The sequence below is a fragment of the Chiloscyllium plagiosum genome, unplaced genomic scaffold, assembly GCF_037043375.1.
Source record: "Chiloscyllium plagiosum isolate Xiang-an unplaced genomic scaffold, Cpla_swu_hap1 HiC_scaffold_14, whole genome shotgun sequence".
NCBI lineage: Eukaryota > Metazoa > Chordata > Chondrichthyes > Orectolobiformes > Hemiscylliidae > Chiloscyllium > Chiloscyllium plagiosum.
In genome coordinates, this window is record NW_028270152.1 from 18,438,053 (window position 1) to 18,444,052 (window position 6,000).

The following is a 6,000-nucleotide window of genomic DNA, read 5'->3' on the forward strand; positions in this document are numbered from 1 at the left end:
TGCAAACTTACTAAGCATGTGGCATACCATGGTCACAGGACTCCAGTCTGATAAGGAACCCTTCACCACCAGCCTCTGTCTCCTAACTTCAAACCAGTCCTATATCAAAATGGCTAGTTCTCCTTGTATTCCATGTGATCTAATGTTGCTAACCAATGCCTTGCTTGTTGGACACCTTACTGAAGTCCATATAGATCACCTCCACCGCTGTGCCCTCTTCAATCCTGTTTGTAACTTCTTCATAAAACTTAATTAAGTTAACAAGACACTATTTCCCACTCATAAAGCTGTGCTGACTATGCTTAATCCGTCCTTGCCTTTCAAAATACATGTAAATGTCCCTCAGGATCCCCTCCAACAATGTGCCCACCACTGATGTCAGGCTCACCGGTCTATAGTTCCCTGGCTTTTCCTTACCAACTTTCTTAAATAATGGCACCATGTTAGACAATCTTCAGTCTTCCAGCACCTCACTTGTGGCTATCGATGATATAAATATCTCAGCAAGGGGCCCACAAATCACTCCCCCAGCTTCCCCACAGGGTACACCTGATCAGGTCCCAGGGTTTTATCCACCTTTGCGTGTTTTAAGATGTCCAGCACCACTTCCTCTATAATATGGACATTTTTCAAGATGTTGCTATTTATTTCCCCAAGTTTTCTAGCTTCCATATCCTCCTCCACAGTAAACACTGTTACAAAATATTCGTTTAGTATCTCTCCTATCTCCTGAGGTTCCACACACAGGTGACCTTGCTGATCTTTAAGGGGTCCTATTCTCTCCCTAGTTACTCTTTTGTGCTTCACGTATTTGTAGAATCCTTTTGGATTCTCCTTAACCCTATTTGCCAGAGCTATCCTATGTCCCCTTTCTGCCATCCAGATTTCCCTCTTTTACTGCCTTTATACTCTTTGTAAGTATTAACTCCATACCTGCTGTCTATACCTGACACATTTTCTTTGTTTTCTTATTCTTACAGTTAACTGAGATATCCTTACACATTTGCTTCTCAATTTCTTAATGATTATTGGGGGGGCTTATAGTACAATCCCAATAAGGTGAACATCCCTTTCTTATTTCTCAGTTCCACCCAAATAACGTCTCTGCTTGTACTCCCAGGAATATCCTCCCTAAGCACAACCATGATGTTATCCCTATTCAAAAACACCACTCTTTTGCACTCCTTTCTATCACATTTACATCCTGGATCTTTAAGCTGCCAGTCCTATCCATTGCTGAGCCACATTTCTGTAATTGCTATGATATCCCAGTCCCACGTTCCCAACCATACCCTGAGTTCATCGGCCTTATCTGTTAGCCAAAAGTGAGGGCTGCAGATGCTGGAAACCGGAGTTTAGATCTGAGTGGTGCTGGAAAAGCACAGCAGGTCAGGTAGCATCTGAGGAGCAGGAAAATTGATGTTTCGAGCAAAAGCCCTTCATCAGGAATGGCAAAAGTGAGGACTGCAGAGAGGTCTTATCTGTTAGGCCTCTTGTATTGAAGTAATTTATCAGTCCTACTTTGTTCTCTGGTTTGTTCCTGCCTGCCTTGACTGTTTGACTTGCTCCTTGTTCAAACTGCACCAGTCTCAGACTGTACTCTTTTCTCACCATCTCTCTGGGTCCCATTCCCTCTTACTAGTTTAAATCCTTCCAAGCAGCTCTAGCAAATCTCCCTGTCAGTACATAGTGACCTTCCAATTCAGGTGCAATCTGTCCTTCTTATACATGTCACTTCTACCCCACAAGAGATTCTAATGATCCAGAAACAGGAATCCTTCTGCCCTGCACCAGCTCCTCAGCCATGTATTCATATGCTCTATCCTCCTCTACCCTCACTACCTCGTGGCACCAGCATTCATCCAGATATTACCACCCTCAAGGACTTCTTTTTTAAATTCCTGCCTAAAATCCTCAGAACCTTGTTCTTTTTCTCTTATGTCGTTGGTTTCAATGTGTACAATGACTTCCTACTGGTCCCTCTCCCCCTGAGAATATTCTGACTCTCTAAGAGATATCCTTGATTCTGGCATGAGGGAGACCACATATCAATCTGATTGCTCATTGTTGGCCACAGAAATGTCTGACTGTGCCTCTGACTAGAGAGTCCCCTATTGCAATTGATCGCTTGGAACCTGATGTACCACTCATTACGTTAGCCAAGTATCTGGTACCGAGACTGGCCCTGTCAGTGCTATACTCCCTTGAAACGTTAACAGTTACAAAGGACAATGTGAAACAAATCAGATAAGGCAAGATCTTATTAAATAGTAGAACAGACTCAGGTAGCCCAGTGGTCTCAGCCTGCTCGTAACTCATGTTCTTGTAAGATCACCGCCACCGCCAACCCCCCCCCCCCCCCACCCCGCCCCCCCAACCTTTTACTTTACAAGAAATGAAGCAGCAGCAGTAAATTCATAACCAGTTTGTGTTGAATGAACTAAAATCTCAGGTCCAGATCCTCCATTTCAGAAGCAGAATTCCCTCTTATTTCAATACCAGACACTGACACAGTATGGAAAGTTTGAGTGGTAAAGAAAGGCTGCAGAGGCTGGCACCTTCTTTTCCCTGGAGCGTAAGAAGTTGAAAGGTGATCTTATAAACTCTAATAAAATAATGAGAGGGTGTAGATAGGGTTAATGGTGGTTGCCTTTTCCCTAGAATGGGGGAATTTCAAGACTAGGGCGCACATTTTTAAGGTGAGAGGTGAGATTTAAAAAAGACGAGAGGGGAAATTCTTTTTTACACAGAAGGTGGTTTGCGCATGAATTGAACTTCCTGAGGAAGTGGTGGATGTGAGGACAGTTAAACCATTTAAAAGGTACTTAGGTAAGTATATGAATAGGAGAGGTTTGGAGGGATATAAGCTAGAAGCAGGTTAGTGGAACCACTTTAGATTGGGATTATGTTAAGCATGCATTGGTTGGACCGAAGGGTTTGTTTCCATGTTGTATGACTATATGACAGTGAAAGCCAGATTTTTAAACTAACAGCTCAGTAACAGTTCAGCTCGATGGCACAAGGGTTTGCCTACCTAACTTCACTGTCATAAATCATTTAGTATCAAAGGTAGCCCCCAACATCCTCCTCAACAGCTTCACAAATAGTCAATGATATTCTAAGGACACAAAAAAACGGTTTTGGACAATCCACCTTTTGATCATTATTGTAAAGCAAATCTGACAGATTTGAAGAAATCGTGACAAGGATTGGAGCTAGTTATTAACTCAAAATGAAGGTGCTGAAGGAGAGAGTCATACTAGATTCCTTGCTACAGGCCAACTTGTTTCACTTAATCTTGCACTCTCATCACATGTAGAGCACATGTTGGTTTTTCCCTTGAAGTGGCCTAAAGGGTGCAAGATGAAACGCTTTGACAAAGTATTTTTCTCCAGCAATACTTGGTTAGCTCAGCTAGGTGGACAACAGGTTTGCGACACAGACTGATACCAACAGTGTGGGTTCTCTTCCTATATTGGCTGAAGGTTTAGGGCGAGAGGGGAAAGATTTAAAAGAGACCTAAGGAGCAACTTCTTCACGCAGAGGGTGGTGTGTGTATGGAATGAGCTGCCAGAGAAAGTGGTGGAGGAGTACAATTACAACATTTAAAAGGCATCTGGATGGGTATACGAATAAGAAGCGTTTAGAGGGATATGGGCCAAGTGCTGGCAAATGGGACTAGATTAGGTTAGGCTATCTGGTCAGCATGGACAAGTTGGAAGGGTTTGTTTCCGTGCTGTACATTTCAATGACTCTAAGTTACTACGAAGGACTCTGCTTCACAACCTCTGCCCTTGACTGAGGCCTAGTGACCTTCAGACTAAGTTACTCCACTTATGTATGTCTCTGTCTCTCTCTAATGAGAAAGCACCCTTATCGTCTGGTAGGACAACAGTTGCTTGACCTTTTATTTATCCCTTTGAGTCTGTTCTGCCATTCAGTGATAATATGCATCTTCAATCCATTTACCCACTTTTGTGCTGCGTCCTACAATATCTTAGCCTGACAAAAACCTATCAATTCTAGTTCTGATATTTTCAGTTGATCTGGCCTGAATTGCATGCTTCCAGATATCACTGCCCAGCTTTCTTTCTCTCATCCTGGTTCGGTTGTGTCTTCAGGAATACAAGTATAAGGATTCTTGATCAAGGACATGACCAGTATGGACAAAATAGGTAGACATTGACAGATGGCGCACAACAAATGCATCTGATGATTGTGCCACAGTCCATCACAAGACACTTGGAAAACCAAACAGAATATCAATGATGTCTGTAGAGAGTAAAATGTGTTACAGCCATTCTCACCTCCTCCAATCCACAGCAAGTTTCTCAACACTTGATCTCCAGCAAGTCATTCCCTGCAACATTCCAAAGTGTTTCTCTCCCACAAGATTCACAGACAGACAGTCTCTTTTTTTCTCTTTCTGCCACAAACCTCCCTTCCCTGATCTACAGAGAATCTTTCTCCCCCTCAGCTACAGAGCGTGCCTTTTTCTCCCATATGGATCACAGAAAAAGTGTCACTTCTCCCTGTCCCAGGTCCATGGACTGTCTTTCTAACTCTCTCTCCACCGCCCACCCAAAGTCTACATAGAGTATATCTATCTCTTTCAGCCAATGGGTACACAGTCTCTCTCTCCAGATCCAGAGTCTCTTGCTCCTCCAATCCATAGCAAATATCTCCCTCATCTCTAATTCCTGGATTTGGAAATATGGTTCACTATCATTTAATATCCTGGAGGTAACACTGAGTCCTGTCAGGGGGGCGTTGGATTCGTTTGGGAATACCACTTCTCAATGTAGAGAGACACCAAAATAGAAATATGGAACACTGGAGCAGGCCATATAGCGATAAGCCATTCAACTCTTCAAGCCTGTTCTGCCATCCAACTCAGAACCCTTCACAAACTCTTTGATCCCTTTAGCCCCAAGAACTATACTTAACATCTTGTTGAAAACATTCAATGTTTTGCCTCAACCACTTTCTGTGGCAAAGAATTCCAAAGACTCACTGTTCTCTATGTGAAGATATTTCTTACCTTACTCAATGTGAACTAGCAGAAGCACCAGTCTCCAGTAGAAATGATCCATGGATGTCCATTTTAGATATAATGGAGATTCACTGAGGTACGTTGGAAGTGGCTGGGAATTTGTGCTCTCTGTTTCTAGTTCTGCCTCTTGAGCACGCGGTTGCTTCCTTTCTGAAATAGGCTCCCTATTGTAACCACAACAATGATTCACATTGAAACAGGTTATAGTACAGTATAAAATCAAACAATGTAAGCATATTACAGCATGTGCATGCAGACCATGTGATCTACTGAAATGCCCTCAATTAATTGCTGAAAGCAATGTAATTCTCCAACTCCGCACTTCTGAATGTGGTGAGAAATGTGATCTGTTATATGCATTGAAGTCGCCATTAGGAAGGATACAAATGAATCATACAGGAAAGGTGAGATAAGGACTTCTTTTACTTGTTGAAAAAAAGCAAAAGAGTAAAATTATGCAGGAAAACAATTCCTTGCTGATAATGAGAGATTTTAAAAAATATATTCTGATCAACCTGCTAAGAGTTATCATCATGCACCTCTGGAGATGGTGGAAGTTGAACCAGGGCCTCCTGGTTGAGAGATACGGACACTTCTGCTACAACACAAATGCCAAAGAGGATCTTTTCAAAAAAATTGTTTAAGGGATGCAAGTGTTGCTGGTTAGGTCTGTCTCCAATTGCCCTTAAGAAGATAGTGATCAGTTGCTTCCTTGAACCATTACATCCTTTGGGTGTACGGAATTCCAGTGATAGTGAAGGAATGATGAAACAGTTTCAAGTCAGGATGCTGAGTAACTTGAAGGGGTACTTGTAGGTGGTCACGTTCCTATGCATTTGCTACCCTTGTCCTTCTAGGTGGTAAAGGTGGTATGCGTTGTTGAAAACTTGGTGCACTACTGCAATGAATCTTGTAGATTGTACACACTACTTCCACCATGGTGCTTC

General features: G+C 42.5%; 1 protein-coding gene across 1 annotated transcript in view; it reads right to left on the reverse strand.

Annotated features, from left to right (window-relative positions):
- mon1a (MON1 secretory trafficking family member A) overlaps positions 1 to 5,217 on the reverse strand; it is a 53,264-nt gene extending 48,047 nt beyond the window's left edge. The window contains exon 1 of the mRNA XM_087994103.1: positions 5,042 to 5,217. The gene's annotated coding sequence lies outside the window, so the exon portion shown is untranslated. The remainder of the gene's footprint in view (positions 1 to 5,041) is intronic.
- Positions 5,218 to 6,000: the final 783 nt, after the last annotated feature.